General features: G+C 38.2%; 1 protein-coding gene across 6 annotated transcripts in view; it reads right to left on the minus strand.

The window, feature by feature from the left end:
• The window catches only part of TGFBRAP1 (transforming growth factor beta receptor associated protein 1), a 60418-nt gene that overhangs the window by 39759 nt on the left and 512 nt on the right, over positions 1 to 20147 (minus strand). Inside the window, exons 2-3 of one of the 6 annotated variants that reach the window (XM_037528036.2) lie at positions 18693 to 18784; positions 16285 to 16317 (exon numbers count right to left, since the gene is read on the minus strand). The exons of 1 other annotated variant lie outside the window; for it this stretch is intronic. The gene's annotated coding sequence lies outside the window, so the exon portion shown is untranslated. Of the gene's footprint in view, positions 1 to 9095; positions 9153 to 10837; positions 10845 to 15348; positions 15474 to 16284; positions 16318 to 18692; positions 18785 to 20147 lie in introns of those variants that run through there. 4 more of the 6 variants (XM_054701987.1, XM_037528035.2, XM_054701989.1 and 1 more) reach the window with 4 other exon arrangements.

Here is a 20147-nt window from a genome sequence, read left to right on the forward strand (position 1 = left end):
AGCAGATGCACATAAGATAAAGAAAGGGGAAACAGGACACTTCCACAGAAAACCACCAATTTACATAGTAAGCAGAAATAAAGGGGAAAAGAAACAATGAAATACAAAAAGAAGAAAAAAAGCAATTAATAAGGGCCTCCCGGTGGCGCAGCGGTTGGGCGCTGGGTTGCGAAGCTGCCCGCAGCCTCTGCAGCGCCGGTTCAATCCCCCACTGCCTGCGAGGGTCCCACATGGCGCGCAGACCTCTCCTGCCGCCCGCTGCTCCCCTCAGCAGTGTACTTCGTTCCTTCTGCCTGCTCTGCTCCCCGCTCTGGCTCTGGTGAATTCTCTCATCCCGTACTTCTGACTGTACCAGTGCTTGTATGAATAAATAAAACGTTTGAAAAAAAAAAAAAAAAAGCAATTAATAAGATGGCATTAGTAAGTCCTCACATATTAATAACAACTCTAAATGTAAAAAGACTAAATTCTTCATTCAAAAAGCACACAGTGGCTAGTTAGATTTTTAAATGATTCAAGAATATGCTGCCTGCAAAAGAGTCACTTAGCTTTAAAGACTCATACAGGCTCAAAGAGAAGGAATGGGAAAAAATAGTCTAAGCAGATAGAGCACAAAAAAAGTGGGACAGATATAATAGTCTATAAAAAAAATAGACTTTAAGCCAATAAGAGTAACAAGAGACAAGAAGATCATTTTATAATGATTAAGGGATTTAATTCATCAAAATATGGCAATCATAAATATATAAAGCCCAACATTGGAGCACCTAAATGTATTAAGTAAATACAAACATATATAGTGAGAAATAGACAACAATAAAATAATAGTAGGAGACCTCAACATACTACTTTGAGCAATGGACATACCCAGAAAATCAATAGGAATGATGAAACTGAATAATGCATTAGATCAAAAGGACATAATGGACATTTGTGAAACTTTCCACCCATCAGAAATAAAATACATGTTTTCTGAAGTGCACCAGAACATTGTCCAGGATAGATCAAAGGAAAGAATAAAAAAAAACAAGTCTTAGGGAACTTAAGAAGACTGAGCCATGGTAAGTGTCTTTTCTAACCACAATGGTGTGAATCTAGAAATCAACAAGAGGAAAGTTGGAAGATCTTCAAATGTGTAGAAATTAAACAAAACACTCCTGAACAGTCAATAGGTAAAAGAAGAAATAAAATGACATAAATTTTTTTCTCAAAACAAGAGAAAATGCAAACACAACATGCTAAAACTGGGCCTCCCTGGTGGCCTAAGGATTAAGATTCAGCACTATCACTGTGATGACATGAGTTCGATCCCTGGAAGCTGACTCACATATGGCACAGCAGACCTCTCCTGTCTTGCCCATTGCTCCCCTTAACAGCGTATTTCAGTAAATCTACCTGCTCTGTTCCCTACTCTGTCTCTGGTGAAACCTCTCACCACCCTCACCTCTGGCCTACACCCCACTGCTTCTACACAAAAATAAATAAATAAAATCTTTTAAAAAATATGCTAAAACTATGGGATGCCCAAAAAGGAGATTAGAGAGAAAAGTTTAAATCCATAAATACATATACTAAGAAAATGAAAGATCTAAAATGAACAACTTAACGTTATAAGCCCAAAGTGAGCAAAAGGAAAGAAATAGCAAAGTAGAGAGCAGAAATAAATGAGACCAGAAAAATAACAGCAAAAAACAAAACAAAAATCAACAACTTCACAATCTAGTTTTTCAAAAGATAAACAAAATGACAAACCTTTAGCAAGAAAAAAATGACACAAATAAATAAAATCAGAAATAAAAGAGGAGACATTACAACTCATACTACGGAAATACATAAAATTATAAGAGACTACTATCATGAACAATTACATGCCAACAACTTGGATAGGCCATAAGAAAAGAACAAATTCTTAGAAACACAACCTACAAAGACTGAATCAGGAAGAAATAGAAAATATGAATAAACCACTAGTGATTAAGGAGTTTGAATCAGTAATCAAAAACCCAAAACAGGAAAGCCCAAAAATAGTGGCTTCACTGGTAAAATCTACCAAACATTTAAAGAACTAACACCAATTCTTATCAAAATTTTCCAAAAAACTACAGAGGAGAGAATATTCCAAACTCATTTTAGAAAGGCCAACATTACCCTGATAACTAAACCCAGATAAAGACACCACAAAGAAAGAAAACTACTGACAGGTATTGCTGACGAATAGAGATGTAAAAATTCTCAATTGAATTCAATAATATATTGAAGGATTGCACATCATGACCAAGTGGGACTTATTCCTGAGATAAAAGTATGGTTTAACATATGCAAAGCACTAAAGGTAACACAACATACTAATAGAATGAAAGATAAAAGCCACATGGTGACCTCACTAAATGCAGAATAAACATTTGACAAAATACAACATTGTTTCATGATTAAAAACCTCAACAAGCTGGGTACAGAAGGAACACACCTCAATATCATGAAAGTAATCTACAATAAACTGACAGCTAACATACTCAATGGTGAAAAAATGAAAGATTTTCTTCTAAAATGAGGAACAAAACAAGGGTACTCAGTTTCACCACTCTTACTCAACAGAGTAAGAAAGTCCTAGCCATAATCAGGCAAGACAAAGAAATAGAAGGCAGAAAAAAAATCAGAAAGGAAAAAGTAAATTGTTGTTAATTGCAGATGGTATCTTAGATATAAAAAATTACAAAGATCCAACCAAGAAAGTATTAGCAGTAATCAAAGTGTTCAGTAAAGTTGCAGGACATAAAGATCAACATACAGAAACTAGTTATTACTATACAAAAAATCAGAAGCAATAGACAATACCATTCACAATAACATCAAAAACAATAAAATAAAACATCTGAGACCCGAGAAATCCTAGAAGAAAACATAGGGAAGAATACTCCTTGACACTGGATAAGACAATGATTTTTTTTCTTGGATATGATACCAGAAACATAACAAAAGCAAAAATCAGTAAGTTCAAATACTAGCAGATTCTGCACAGGAAAAGACACATTCAACCAAATGAAACCTATGGAATGGTAGAAAATATTTGCAAACCACATATTAGACAAAGGGTTAATGTTTAATATATAAGGAAAACTCATATCTAAAAAAAAATTCCATTAAAAATGGGCAAAGAACTTGATTAGACATTTACCCAAAGAAAAATACAGATGGTCAACAGCTACATAAAATGATGTTCATCGCTAATTATCAGGGACATACAAATCAAGACCACAATAATCAGCAAGAAGAAAAAGTCAACAAATATTGGCAAAGATGTGGCGATATGGAAATTCTTGCACACTTAGTGGGAATGTAAATTTGTGCAGACAATATGGAAAACAGTTTGGAGGTTCCTCACAAAGTTAGAAATAGAATTATGATTCATCGGTTACACATTTGGGTATACTCCTAAAGGAAAGTAAAACAAGATTTCAAGGAGAAACACACACTCTCATGTTTATTGCAATTTTATTCATAATGGTCAAAGATGTGGAAACAACTTAAGTGTCTGTCAACAGATAAATGAATACAGAAGTTGTGAAGCATACACACACATGCATGTGTACAAACACACGGTAAAATATTATTTTGCCATAAGAAAGAAGGATATCTTATGATTTGTGACATGGCTAGACCTTGGCGGCATTATGTTAAGATAAATCAGACAGAGAAAGATAAATACTGTATGACATCACTTACATGTGGCATCTAAAAAAGCCAGCTCATAAAAACAGAATAGAATTGTGGTTACAGAGGCTGGGAGTTGAGGGAATTGGACAAACGTTGCTTAGGGGTTCAGATTTGTAGCTATTAGGTAAATCGGTACTAGAGCAAGCTAATGTACAGCATAGTGATCACCAACAATAACATATTATAAACTTGGAAGTTGCTAAAATAGAATGGCATGGAGGTAAATAAAAGCTGAAAAGATAACATTCTGTTACTTAAAAAGGGTTTATTCTTGGGCCTCCCCTGGTGGCCCAGCAGTTGTGCGCTGGGCTGCGAGGCTGCCCACAGCCTCTGCAGCGCCGGTTCGTTCCCCAGCCGCCAGCGAGGGTCCCACAAAAAAAAAAAAAAAGGGTTTATTCTTTTAAGCAGAGGGAAAATTCTTTACATCATTTAGTTCATGTAATATAATTACTTAGGTAAAATAGGAATCATAAAAACAAACTTTAGACCATACTTCGCGATATTATCATTAAGTCCAACTTACTGTGTTTTGAATTCAGAGAAGTTTTAACATCATGAAATTAAAAATTTCCCTAAGGTGAATAATTCATACTTCATTGTATGATTGCAAACTGATTCAATCTAAAATGTAACAAAATGACTTTTGTTAAAACTTCACCTTAAAAACATGGCTATAATTTAAAGATCAATGTTTTAAATTTGTTCTCAAAGTTACAAAATACATTATGTAGTTAGAAAAATAGACTGAAAAATAATAGTACATTAATGGATAATAGTACAAATAGAGACAAATGCAGTCAACATCTCTAAGAGTACAAAAAAAAAAAATTTTTACAAGACACTGTTCATTTCCCAAGAGTCTCCCAATCTCATTAAGGGAATAAGACTAGAAAAATAAACAAGCAACAGTATAAAATACTACGCATGAAGCCTAACATAAGAATATTAGTAATTATTTTCTACCAAATTAAGAATATACACTTATTTTAAAGATTCTGTGATGATCTCTATGATATCTAATTATCTGAGTGTCTTTGAAAATGCTAACATAAAAATTGTAACTTTTTCTACAAATGTATACAGAAACATTATCTTTTAGTTAACACCTATAGCCACTGTTAAAAGAACCTGTTGCTTTTGACATCTTCCCTTAGATTCTGTAGGTTTCCTAATCCTCAGCTCAAAAACCACCAGTTCCATTCTTTCTGGTGCTCAGTAACAGAGATTTTTATATAATCCATAAATTTCAACATTGTTTTCCTGTGTTCTTTACTTGAAGACCTGTTACAACAGCTTTGCACACTTCCAGAACTTCTACTTCTTATCAGAGAAGATAACTAAGCCCAGGATAACTGATTTGGAAATGTACCAGCTATATTATGATTTCAAGGACATGGTCCTATAACCGTGTCCCAGGTACAAATGGTCCCCCTAGCAAATTCTACTGGGCATTTAAAAATCACATAATTCCAGTTTTACATAATAAATTTTCTTGAGAATAAAAAAGGGAGGGGGAAACATCCAACTTTATTTTACGAAGCCAGTATAAAGTATAACTTTGATATCCAGATCAGATAAAAACAAAGGGAAAAGGGAGATCATACGATTAGCAAAAGTATTAAATGTTAGTGCACTTACCTATATACATGCTTTCTTTTTTTAAAAAGACATTTTTAATGGTATAAAAATTAGTCATGAAGGAATTCTTTAACAAAGATGTACAAAATCTTTATGGAGAAATATAAAATTTTATTAGCAGACATTAAGGAAGATTTAAATAATCTGCAGACTCTGCTGCAAAAATTAACAAGTTGGTTTTAAATTTTTAATGACTTTTAAAAGAAACCATCAACAAAATTAAAGGCAAACCATGTTTGGTTTGCCTGTTCTGTTTCCCACTCTGTCTCTGGTGAATCCTCTCACTATCCACACTTCTGGCCTGTACCCCAGTTCTTGTATGCATAAATAAATAAATCTTCAAAAAAAAAAAGCCAGGGCCTCCCTGGTGGGGCAAGGGGTTAAGACACAACCTATGAAGCTATTCGCAGCCACTGCAGCACAAGTTCGATCCCCGGCCAGGGAGATACCCACATGGTGCAGCAGACCTCTCGACTTGCCCACTGCTTCCCTTAGCAGTATATTTCAGTAGATCCTCCTGTTCTGCTCCCCACTCTCTCTTTGGTGAATCCTCTCACCATCCACACTTCTGGCCTGTACCCCAGTTCTTGTATGCATAAATAAATAAATCTTCAAAAAAAAAAAAAAAGTCAGGGCCTCCCTGGTGGCACAAGGGGTTAAGACACAACCTATGAAGCTATTTGCAGCCACTGCAGCACAAGTTCGATCCCCGGCCAGGGAGATACCCACATGGTGCAGCAGACCTCTCGACTTGCCCACTGCTTCCCTCAGCAGTATATTTCAGTAGATCCCCCTGTTCTGCTCCCCACTCTCTCTTTGGTGAATACTCTCACCCCCCACACCTCTGGTCTGTGCCTCAGTTCTTGTATGCATAAATAAATTAATTAAAAAAAAAAAAAAAAGCCAAACAGGTTTCCAAAGTGATGATGCCCTTTTATATTCCTTCCAACAAAGTATGAGATTTCCAATTGTTCTTCATCTTCATTAACATTTCATGTTGTCACCCCATGTTCACAGCAGTATCATTTACAATAGCCAAAATAGGGAAGCAACTTAAGTGTTCATTAACAAATGAATGGATAAAGAAAATGTGGTTATATATGTATATGTATGTAAGTACACATAATGTATATATATGTAAGTACACATACATATATATATATATATACATACTATGGAATATTATTCAACCATAAAAAAGGAAATTGTAACATTTGTGACAACATGGGTGGACCTTGAGGATACTATGCTAAATGAAATAATTCAAACAGAGAAAGACAAATACTGCATGACATCCTTACATGTGAAATTAAAAAAAAAAAGACTCATAAATGCAGAAATCAGATTTGTGTGTTGCCAGAGATGAGAGTGGGTGTGGATGGAAAGGGAGAAGGGATCAAAACATACAAACCTTTAGCTACAAAATAAATAAGTCCTTGGGCAGTAATGTACAGTGTGGTCATAATAATTAATGATACCGTATTACATATTTCAAAGTTGCTAAAAGAGTAGATCTTAGCAATAGCACATGGAAAAAAGGTAACTGTGCAGTGATGGCTGTTAACTAAATTTATTGTGGTGATCACTTCCCAAAATATACAGATGTTGAAAACCTGAGACTAATAAAAGTTATATGCCAATTATACCTTAATTTAAAAAATTAAATGGAAATGAAAGGATCTAGAATGGTGAAAATGATCTTGATAATGAAGAACAAACTTGAAATAACCTATACTAACTGATTTCAGAAATTACTATAAAAACTACAGTGATTAAGATATCAAGTTGATCAATGGAACAGAAGAAGAAGTCCAAATTTAGATCCACACATATATACTGAATTGTTCTTGACAAAGGCTCCAATGCTATTATTGGATAGGGAAAGGAAAATCACTTCAATAAATGGTGCTGCAACAATTGGGTAACCTTTGGGGGGGGAATACTTAACCTTAATTATCTATACCTCACACCATATATAAAAATCTGAGATCCATCAAATAAAAGCTAAAATATAAAACTTTCTAAAAGAAAACATAAGAGAGTATCTTTGGAACCTGGAGGCACACAAAGATTACTTAGGATACAAAAAGCATTAACTTTATAGTTGATAAGTTGGACTTCATAAAAATTAAAAACTTGAAATGAAAGCCCCAGTCTGGGAGACAAATTTGCAGCACATATATCTGGCAAAGGGCTATATCTAGACTATATAAAAAAATCTACAAACTAATAACAAAAAGATAAATTTATTTTTAAAATAAGCAAAAGATTTGAATAGATATGTCACAAAAGAAGGCATACAAATGACCAATAAGAACATGAAAAAAATGCTCACCATCATTAGTCATCAGAGAAACTTATTTAAGTCACAGTGCAATACCATTTCACACTTATTAGAATGGCTATCATTAAAAAGACTGACAACATGAAATGTTAATGAGGATGAAGAACAACTGGAAATCTCATACTTTGTTGGAAGGAATATAAAAGGGCATCATCACTTTGGAAACCTGTTTGACTTTTTTTTTTAAAGATTTATTTATGCATACAAGAACTGGGGTACAGGCCAGAAATGTGGATGGTGAGAGGATTCACCAGACAGAGTGGGGAACAGAAGAGGCAGATTAACTGAAATACACTGCTGAGGGGAGAAGCGGGCGAGTCAGGAGAGGTCTGCTGCACCATGTGGGTTGCTTGCTGGCTGGCCGGGGGATCGAACTCATGCTGCAGTGACTGCAGATTGCTTCATAGGTTTTGTCTTAACCCCTTGAGCCACCAGGGAGGCCCGCTGTTTGTCTCTTTTTAAATTAAGGATGCATTTATCCTGTTATCCCACAATTCCACACCTAATATCACCATTTCTCTTCAGAATATACCTATATACTAAAAAACTTTTGTAGTAGCCTAATTCATAATAGTCCTAAACAGGAAACATCTTAGTTTTACCCACTTGTACCTGTTTAATTGTGGTGTATATTCATACAGTAAAATGGTATTTGGAAGAAACTACTGATAAAAGCAACAATGTGGATGAATCTCAAGCAGACTGAGTGAAAGAAACCATATACATAATGCCTATGTGGCATTGAATTTACATAAAATTCAATATCTGGTATACAGCAAGTATTCAATACATATTGAGTGAGTAAATGTATGAATGTATCTCTGCAATGTTCTTAGGGATTATCCAGAATCTGAAATGATCACCATAAAAATCATAATTCATAATGAAAAAAAAATTTGCTGATTCTGCACTTACATTGTATTATATATTTTATTGTATGTCAATTATGCTGTAATAAATAAAAAAAACAACTTCCTGTAACTGATGCAGAAAAAACACACAATTCCTCTAAAAATTCTAGGAGTTCTCTGTGTGTGTGTGTGTATACATGTGTTTGTGTGTACAACAGTACAACTCAACAAGCAGATTCTAAATTTCATATGGCAGAAAAGAGCCAAAACAAAGCAAGATACTTCTGAAAAAGATAAGGTATGGGACTTTTGACTTGACAGATAAGATGTAGTATTAAGCTATGGTTATTAAGATAACATAGCTGGTATGAGGCGAGAGAACAAGAGAACGTATCTGGGTGTCTAGAAACATACAGAACCTTGAAGTATGACAAGTGTGGCACTTACATCATGGGGTATAGATAGGGTATGTGCATGTTCAATACACAGTGCTGGGACAACGGGCTAACCATATAGAAGAAAAAAAAAAAAACAAATTAAACTCCTACCTTATACTCTGCATCAAAGTTATTCCAGATGAACTGAGATCCTTAAGTATGGAAGGCATAACTTTAAAACTTTGAGAAGAGAACAGAAAAATATGCTTATGACCTCAATGTCAGGAAGAATTTCTAAAATTATACACAAAAGTATAAATCCTAGGGAAAAAGATAAATTTATCTACGCTAAAATGTGAAACCTTTGTTCTTCAAAAGACACAATAAGATGAAAACTTAAGAGGGAAAAAGAAGGGGGGCTGATGGCTGATAGGAAGAGGAAATACTGATATTACACATGACAAACACACCTGGATAATACAGGGACCACCTACAGACAGAAGAGAACACATAATCTAATGGAAGAATAAATAAAATACATAAATTGACTGTCATAGAGGAGGAAATATGAATAACCAAAAAACATGGAAGAATATTCAACATGATTAACTATCTGAAATTGCAAATAACTATAATGAAACTTCATTTTATACCCATTAAATTGACAAAATATTTAAAGTCTGATAATATCAGGTGTTTGCAAGAAAATGGAGCAATGAAAACTCATACATTGTTGGTAGAAGCTTCTAAACTGGCAAGAACATTCTTGACTTTATGTAAGAAGCCCTTGACATTACTGAGTAAACTGACAATTCTACATGTACGCATATAGTCTACAGAATTTATATTCTTGCCTATGTTCAAGGCATAAGCAAGGAAGGTTGCAGCAATCTTGTTTCAGGTAGGGGAAAATGAAACAACTCAAGTCTGGATGGGAAGTATTAGACAGTAGCAAGAGAATGAACTACAGCTATCTGCAAGGATAAATTTTAATGTGAGGGGGGAAAGCTGTAGAATATTATATCCTGAATGACATAGAGTTTTTGTATAAGATTCACAAAGAAGAAAATCTAACCAATATAACACTTGGGGTTTCAGTCATAGACCAGAAGATTGTGAAGAAAAATAAGGAAATGATAAACACAAATGCAGGGAGGGTAGAGCTGAGAATGGGTGTATGCTGGATTTCAAAGGTATTACGTTCTTAAGCTGAGGCTGTTTTTATTGTTATTCTCTATAGCATATATAGACTAGAAATATCCTTTATATGTATTAAATATTACATGCTAATTAAAATTATATATAATCCTACTCATTTCCCCAAACCAGAACTTCAATTTAGGAAATGCAGTAGGATTCACAAAATACATGTTTCTTATTTAAGATTTTATTTAATAGAAACATACATCATTTACACAAGTGATTTACCTGTAATTTCTTAATTCATCTAAATCCCTTGCTTGGCTAATACTGTATCCATATTTACAATGTCCAACATAGGCTATCCCATCAATTATTTCTCCAAAATCTCCCTAGATCATTAAAAGATAATGGGCCTCCCTGGTGGCCTAAGGGTTAAGTCTCATGGTCTGAGTCAGGGAGCTAATCCACATGGCATAGCACACCTCTCCTGTTTCTCGCCTGTTGTTCTCCTTAGCAGTGTATTTCAGTAGATCTGCCTGTTCAGTTCCCCACTCTGCCTGGTGAATCCTCTCACCCCCTGCACCTCTGATCTTACCCCAGATCTTCTTCACAAAAATAAATAAATAAAATCTTTTAAAAATAAATGAATAAAAATAAAAGATAAAGGAAAACACTGACATATGGTAGAATGCCCAGGAGAGTAACTGTCCCGCCCCAGGGCAGAATCTGCACCTTCTGGAGTTACAGTTCCCAAGAGGTCAGCTCCTTACCCCTGGATCTCTACTTAGCTGCAGCTTATTCAGCTTCCATGAAGTATCTTCTTATTTTTCTACCAGTTCAAGACTGGTGTTAGTAAATGCCTTTCTCATGTCTTCTGTACTAAATCTCACCAAGGCCAGGCCTCAAAACACACACACACGAAGCTAAGAAAATAGACACAGAACAAGAGCAATGTTTCAGGTAGATAGTACCCAGATGTAGAAAGAGGTTTGTAGATCCAACACTACAAGATTAAAGAAAAAAGTATATGCAAGAGACCTGTGACCTTAGACAGAAATATATTCTGCTGAAAGAATATATGATGAAGTATCATTCATTGATTAAGATGGAATCTTTACCAGTAATTATTTTTGGTGTTATTTCCTATCACAGAAAGTGCATACAATACAAGAGAAGTCTTAAGATGGGTGTGGTATTCTATGTATTAGCAAAAATCTGCATTTCATTACCTTGCTACTTTGAAATGAAACAAACTCTTTAGAACCCTATGCAGTTATCTATGCTCCAGAGATTGATCATTCCAGAGGTTGGAGTTTCTGTTTCTTACTTCAAGGCCATATTCTTCCCACCCTACTGAAGGAAGGTGGCAAGGGTGATCACAGATCCTCTTAGAATTCAGTGCTAACTGAATTCCAAACATGAGGCCACTGTGGTAGGAGGCCTACAGATGGCTCTCCTGCCACAGCTCCTCCTGAAGAACAGGTGTCAACAGCAGGGCCACTGCTTCCCCATCCTGAGTCTAAAAGAGAAATCCTATTATCCTTAGGTTTCTCTATTGCCAAAAGGCTTACTCCTGCCCTATGCCCCCTAAAAATTTGTGCCCAAGTAAATGCTTCTTGCCAAACAGGGTCCAGGCCAGCACCTGAATCTCTGATATAGAATGCATTTACACATTCCTCTGCTAACTGAGTGATCTTATCAAAACAGGATACAGGTTTCCTTGTCATAAATTGTTATTACGGAAATGCACCCAAACCATGCCTTCTCTAAGTTCCCACAGTCATCTGCTTAATGAGAGGGCCTCCCTGGTGGCGCAAGGGGTTAAGACACAATCTATGAAGCTATTCGCAGCCACTGCAGCACGAGTTTGATCCCTGGCCTGCCAGGGAGCTACCCACATGGTGCAGCAGACCTCTCCTGTCTCCCCTGCTGGTCCCCTCAGCAGTGTACTTCAGTCAACCCGCCTGTTCTGTTTCCCACTCTGTCTCTGGTGAATCCTCTCAACCCACCCCCCACACCTCTGGCCTGTACCCCAGTTCTTGTATGCATAAATAAATAAATCTTTAAAAAAAACCTGCCAGAATAACAAACTTATTGATTTGCTCCAAAGACAGCTTTTCCCCTTTATGAAAATTAAGATACTACTTGTCAATCGTTTAATGTTACCTTATACACTCATGTGGCAGAGGTAGCATAAGACAAGTTATACCACAATAAACCTATTTCAATGACCTGAAAGAGTATCGGAAAAAAGATGAAAAAGAAGACAATTAAAGTCTAACTTGTAGGCTAGATATTACCCTGGTATATATATGTAACTATTCATGGTTGACATCCTTTTTCCTGTGCAATACTAATAGAAATTATTCTAATACATATACATGTGAACACATACATATGTATATATAACATACATACCACCTAGAATAGAGATGGTATGTGCATGTGTGTATATGTAGATGGTGTGTATGTGTACAGTGCATGTGCATATATGTCTATGCATCCTATAATAGTAACAACTACAGTTACAACTGAAGAAGGAGGGAAGGGGCTGGAAAAGGAGCAGCATGCAAGTGTGGGTCTCTAGCCTTTCTTTCATAACACCACTTCAATACCCACCTTCAAACACCCATGAGGAATCATCAAGTACCTTGACTGACAGGTAATTGTCCCCTTTTACATACATTGTTTTCCTTGAATCTTGAATTTATTACCAACTTGACTATCAAGAAAAGAATTTCATATCAAATCATCTACAAAATTTCACCACATATTCAATGATTAAGCGTATTGTACTTGAAGTATTTGAGCTCACTTGGCGAAGCCTCAAATTAAGTCATTACTTCTACATTAATTTAGTAGTTATGTGTTTTTTAATAAAAAAAATGGGTCAGATGTGCCATAGAGGAGATGAGTTATAAAGTATGGTTTAATTTATTCAGCAGTATCCAAACACCTGATTGTCACGAATGATTCCTTTAATGCATTCCTAATGAAGACTGGATTCAGACCAAGATGAAGATGCTTAACTTGGTAAGTAAAATGTCCTCAGGTTCTCTTAAAGGATCAGAAAATTTTATATTAAACATGGAAGAATAGGCCATAATCTCTATTTTTTCCCCCTTCACAGAAATGCTAGCTACAAATAAGGCCTAAAAAATTTAGTATTGTTAAAACTGTGTACTTTTAAAAACTTGTGAACTGGTGGGGCCTCACTAAAGAAGAGGTCCGTAATAAATCCCTTTAGCTGTCAAATTAGACTTAGACTGAGGCAGGAGCATCTGGGAGTCCTGCAATAGTGGGCAAACTCCCTCCACACAAGGACATTCTTGTCTCATTGTTTAGGGTTGTAAGTGGAGCAGAAAAGGCCAAGTACATGAAGGTGAAGGGCATTATAATACCGCTCACCCGATTTCTTTGTAAAATATATACCATGATGTGTGTAGCAAACTGGAATTCAGAACCTACAAGTCTAATTCCAAGGAAGAGCATTCATTGGGTTCAAAGTTACTCATAACACCATTGATGTTAGAGCTGAGATATAATGCTACAAATGCATTTATATTGATTAATAGTAATTCAACAAGTATCTATACTAAGTGCCAAGTCCTGAGCCAAATGCACAATTTTTATTTATTTTATTTTTTTACATCATTGTTCATTTTTGTGCAATATTTGATTTCTCCCCTGAGGTGTAGTCCCCATAGTTTTCCCACCACCACCACCTGCAAACGCACATATTAAAATGCATGTTTTTTTCTAACATCACCCCTGTTTTGATTGAGGAAAAGATTTGATTGAGACTAGAAAGTGTAATAAATTGTGCAAAGCTCACAGGAGTGACAGAGGCAGGATGTGAATCTACTGCTCAGTGCTTGTCATCACTATGGAGCAGCTCAGTCTCCACTGCACACAGGATCTTGGGCCTGGAAAGGCCCAGCTCTAGATGTTACAGGGGATTCCAGCCAGTGCTTTCTAGTGCCATAAGCAGGCTTCCCTACACATCAGAGGCCACTTTTATGATTGTTGGGGCTGCTTAGCTGGCAGAAGTGGAAGGAAAAAGAAAAGGAGCTGACCAGATTGTTACTTCCTATCTGACCAGAGCCCCAGTGGCTCACCAGCTTCTGACTAACCAGGAAGCTCATGCACAAAGAGAGAGAAATGGTCTCTGGCAGGTCCCTCTGTGGTATGTTCTGATCTGAGAAAAACAAGCTTATTTGCAGTAGGACCCTCCTTCAACAGTTCTCTCAGTGCTTTAAATTGTCACCACATTAGCACCTCAGAAGCTGAAGCTGCCTTCCATCCAGGCAAACAGGCATCTGCCCCAGCATTTCATCCCGGATTAAACCCTGCTGGCACAGATTCTGACCCCAGCATGCTATACAGTCCCTGTGCATTAGGAAGCACTGTGTGAACCCCCATTTCCGATAGCCAAGAAAGGCGGGGGGGGGGGGGCAGTTTCATAAGGTCTGCCCAACAGTGAGAAGCAATGACAGGTGCAACTGGAGATTACAGCTTGTCTTTAAAGTCATCTCCAAATACAGGCACACAGCAAAGGGAGAGAAGAAAACTCAACTTCCACGTGCACCTTTAATGGAAAGGAAAAATCCTATGGGGGTGACAGCCTCCCTACCCATTACCTGTGTTGGCAACAGGGGGTGCCAGGCCTCCTCTCTCCTCCCCATCATATCCTTGCCTAGTCTCTCAGCTCATGGCAACATCAGGCCCAAATGTCATCCGGAATTTTAGCTCTCAAATCCCACGAGGACCAGGAAACATCAACTGCAGCGACAAAACCACTCCATACAAGGAACGGAGGGATCCAGAGACAGGGGCTCTGGGGGTGCAGTTCTGGGCCCCTACCCCACCCCCTCCCGCCCCCCAACCAAATGCCTACAGCAAATCAAGGGCTAGATCTCTCAGCTCTTCTACAATAAACACACACACTCCACACCCTCCTTGCACGCTACGGCATCCACACCCGCAGACCTCACACTCGCTCGGGGACACCTGCCCCAGCACACTCGCTCACCCCGCTAAGCACCGGGTCCCCCACACTTGCACACCTGCCCCCGATTTTACCGGCACTTGCTCCCCGCCCCCTGCACTCCGGTCGGCGCGCGCGCACCCTCCCCAGCCCGCGCACCGCCGTCCCCACCCGCAGGGAACTCGCTCGCTCGCCCCCTCCCCCCGCGGCACGGCCCCCGCCCTCCGGCCCACCCTGTGCGCTGGACCCCGGCCTGCGCCCGGCTCCGGGCAGGCCGCCGCCCTCCGCACTCACCAGGGCTCGGCGCCCGCCGGCCTTCGCCGTCCCGGTGCCGGCCCTGCGGCCTGGGGCCCGCGCCGCCCGCTCCCGGCCCGCGGCTCCTGGGCTGGCCCGACCCCGCCGCCGCCGCTTCCCGTCACGTGGGGCGGCCGCCCGGCACCCGCGGAGGGCGGGAGCGCGGCTCTGTCCGCGCCGCCCGGCCCCGGCCTGCGGGTCCCCAGCACCCCGGCTTTCCTGCGTTCGGTCAGGAAGCCCACGGGTGCCCAGGGCCCGGGTGGGGCACGCCCCCGGAGCGGCCTGTAGGGTAAAAGGAGTTAATTCCTTCAAAGCCCTTGGAACACTGCATGGTAAGGGGTCGGTGCTCAGCAAATGTTAATGATGACTGTTGGTGGTGGTGGTGATGTATTTTCTCTTCACCCACTGAAAACAAGGGCCTTGCCCGATTTGCTCACCACTATTTCTAATGCCAAAATAGGGTTGAGCATAGTGCAGGCACTCAGGAACTTACCTGGTGAATGCGTGAAAGAATGAATGAATCAGTTGTCTGTTAATCCTGGGAAAGCTAGCACCAGGATGCCACCTGAGTGGGCCTTGAGGAGTTGCTTTGCTAGTGGCATTCCCTAACCAGAGCTGAAATGGATTGTAGGCCAGGAATGGCCCACCTACCAGGCCCTCAACTAATCCGGAGCCCCTGGGCCTAAAAGGAATTCCCTAGGGGATAAGGTATGTATATTTAGCCTGCACTTAAGAAGGGTGTTTTTTCTGAGTGTTTTACCCACTACTTTTAGGAAAGCCCATTATTAGTTACTCCTTTGTGTGAAGCCACTCTGAGAAATCCTAGGTTACCAAAATCCAATCTCATGATAAACTGTCGCTCCAGAGTTGTTCACACTCATTTATTAGCATATAAAAAAAATTTCTCAGTGATTTTTCCCTCTCTTTAAAACTCACCAGTGACTTGTGGTCTCAGCTTTCTTCCAGCCCCTGCAGATTATAAAACATAGATGTGATCCCCAGCTAGGAGGCAGATACCAGATTCTATTCTGGTCTGTTTTAAAGGGATAACAACAATGCTATTAAGAATTAATCTTCTGTAATCTTGCTTTTACCCCCTCCCCATACATATACCTCCCCTAAAGACAGTACTTCAGCTCTGACCCAGTAGGGGTGGGACCTAGTAAACTGTTTTTTACAAACTCTCTATGTCACTTTAGTGCTCACTCAATTCTGAGAACCACTGATCTATCTAGTAGACTGTGTAGAAGAAATATCCACCTGACCAGGATCTAAGGCAAAAAATAAACTCTAGTGTAAAGCTCAGTTAAGAAGTATCTGAGATTAAGGAACAGTTTATTCACATTCATTCCATACACACTTATTGTTCTTACACTATTTGCCAGGCCCTGTGGTAGGTGCAGAGAATACAAAGATGAAACAGTTTCAAGCTGCTCATGAAAGAGGTGACCTATGAAAGCCTTTTACCAGAAAGTCAGTAGTTTAAATATGCAAATGCATCTTTATTATGATCTGGTTGATTGTGAAGGAGAAAGACAATAATAAAATCATAGTTATCATTTGAGGGTAGCTCTATGAAATGCAAAGCAGAAATGTGGCTCAAAACAACAAAAACACAGGTCCAAAAAGTATTTTTTAAACTGTTACCTTCACTTTGAAACTCCTGAATTTTAACTATACTCAGATATATTTTTGACAACTAATGATAAAATATATGAAACATAAATATCATAAGCATTACACTACCAACAAGAGAAATCGAAAACCCAAACTTCTCAATATATTCATTCATAAAACATGTATAACGAACCTCCTAAGTGCATGCACTATGCATTGCATGCTAGTGACCAGGTGGAAAATGCAAACACAATATATGGCTCCTGTCCAAGAGGAACTTAGAATCTAGTGAGGAGACGATGCCAGGCTGGGCAGTATTTGTTGCTTTCCCTCAGTTTTGTTCTTGTCATTGATAGGTACCAAATAAAGATGTTAATGAATAAAACCCTGTAAACTTTGAATGAAGGGAAAAGTCTATAATAGTAAATCTAAAAATAGGATTTACTCATTATAGTAAACCTAAAAATTTATGGTGACTATATAATACTCACAGATAGTACTGAAATGAGAATAAACTTCCTGTCTACAAGCTCAAATATATGGCAAGTAGGATTTTTTTTGTGACTGAGCTTTATTTTTATTTTCAGCCCCCCTTCAGCTGCAGTGATAATAATCTTATCAATGAAACCCTCCCCATTCCCAGGTTAAGGAAATGCTTTAGTGCTAAGGGAGGAGAGCAAGACATCAACTTTCCCATAAGGCTTCTGAGATGTTCTTTTTCCACTCTGGGTTATCATTTTCAATATTTTGGTTTCAGTGCTCACAGGCCTGCCCCTCCAATTATGATGGGTGCCAGGTTTGTGAGTTTGGGATAGTACATGGTTTCCTTTCCTGGTGATATGGCAGATATCTCCATGAGGTGGCCCTTCCTCCTAGATATATTTGAAACATCACCTCAGGACTTGTTAGAAGTAAGAACTTCCTACATCAGAAACTTTAATTATTAAAGACAGTAAGTCCACTGAAACTTCTCCAAGGCACCACCGCTCCAAGGCTCTGCCCTGCATGGAGTGGGGACAGGCATTACCAAATGGTCTCTTCTTTTAAGGCAGAAGGAAGGTGTTAGAATCTTATTCCTGCTCTCTAAAACTTGATTTTTTTCCCCCTGTCTCAAGAGACACCATCAATTCTGCACTTTTGCTTCAAAATTGTCTAGAATTGTCTTAATGACAAGGCAAAGTGGTTAAACTGGTCTTAGATCTGAAAGAAAGAACTTTTTTCTGACACTTGCTTTAAGAAGCAAAGGTTGAAAATTTATTGACAACTGACAACCTTGAGCTGAGCTCCAAGGCTAGCTGGGAACTGAGAAGGCAGAAGGGGCCCCCCAGAGAGGGAGGGACACATTGACAGAAATTCAAGATGCCAGATAGCTGAGGAAAAGTCTTTTTTTCTTCATGTATAAAGAGTCTCATGACTTGCCAGTAAATTTTATAATCAAGTCCACATTTCTTTGCCCAAACCCACTTTCTAGTCAATAAAATTTAACAACTTTGTTCTCAACACTGGTCCCGAAAACCTCATTCATTTTCTTAATATGAGGGGTAGATATGAGTTTATCTCTTACCTCCTGGCCAATTAACTTGAAAATAAAGCCGATTTCTTTTCTCAAATCCCTGATGTCATTATCTGATCTATGCATGTCAGCTAGGGGACCCCATTGGTCATAATACTAATGGAGTTAATTTTAGTTACATTTGAATTGGGAGGAAAAAAAATACAGATCTTACCTGCCACAAAACATTTTTTCTGATGAAGAGCATAAGGCTTCAGATTAGATTATTAGCCAGAAAATCACCAGGAGAAAGAATACAGCAAGGACCTGTAATAATATTTTATCTTAAAAAATTCATTTTTTTCTCACCTACATCAACATCTCCTTTGATGACAGTTAACAGACTGTAACATCTCTCTAAGTAGAGGCAATAGGGGAGAAGTTTTACAAAATTTGGCTCCCATCTCACTGACAACACTATGAAGTGTCTTTGTAATTTCCATTTCACAGGTGAGGACCAAAAGTGAAAACTTCATGAAGTATTTGTCGTAGGTAAGTCCTAAAGCCAAGGTTATAATTCCAGACTGGGTCACTTCAAAATCTGCCCTTTCTTCAATTTTCTGGACTGCTTCTGTAAACAAAATCTTTCTAAAAACTACCACCAGTTAGTAAGCAAGTTCTCTGTGGCAGTTGTGTTATTTAATCTCTACTCCTTTGATGGTTCTTCACAGAAGGTGTTAGTTCATAAGTATTCTGATGGTAAGACTGAGGTTGATTTGAGTAACTCAGCCAAGGTGTTCTGTGCAGCACAGTAAAATATGAATTGACATCTAGCTTTCAAATCTAGACTCCACCCAACGCACTAAAACAATGTGTTTTCCAGTAAAGAAAATGGGGATAATAATACAAGTCACACTTCACTATTGCTATGAAAATCAAATCAGATTTTGGATATGGAATATCATGATGTTAGTACCAGGAAGCTCATACACTTAATTCCAAATTAGGACATCCAATTTGGATGTTCATGGGTTTTGGAATGGTCCAGTTTTGGATTATAATTCAGGGTTCAGCCTTCGCTTAGGACAAGTCACTTAATGTCCTTTTGAATCAATTTCCTCAGCACTAAAATGAAAGAAGTGAATTGAGTAACTTAAGTTTCTACCCAGCTCTGAAATTCAATTTCTAAATTATCATATACATCAATGATTAAGAAAAATCGCAAAACACCTCTCAGCTTTGTCTTTTTGATTTAGCATCTCATTTATTTCCCAATACAGCTCTCATCTGTACAATCTTAGTTGTATTTTTTGTAGACAATGCAATAATTTCCAGCAAAATGATACATCAGATTGGATGCAAACTATAAGTCTTTGGAACTTGTCAACAAATTTCAGATGTGTAAAATATTTGGGGATCTGTCTCTTCCATAAAAGATGACAGTAGAAAAGGCTTCTTAGTAAATGAAGGGATTAGATCGCAATTGACACCTGCAACAATTTATTTAAACTAACCTGCTACTTAAGTGTATTTGTAAGTGCAGAGGAAAAGTACTTGAATGTCATTCTTGCTACTTTCTCCTTCTGACCTTGATCAAATTACCCTAAGCCTGTTTCCTTACCTGAAAAGTAACTATTCTAATACTATACATATATATGCCGAAAAAGAGCTGTTCAGAGAAATGAGATAG

The sequence above is a fragment of the Talpa occidentalis genome, unplaced genomic scaffold (assembly GCF_014898055.3).
Source record: "Talpa occidentalis isolate TD23 unplaced genomic scaffold, MPIMG_talOcc4v2.1 talOcc4.5, whole genome shotgun sequence".
Lineage (NCBI taxonomy): Eukaryota > Metazoa > Chordata > Mammalia > Eulipotyphla > Talpidae > Talpa > Talpa occidentalis.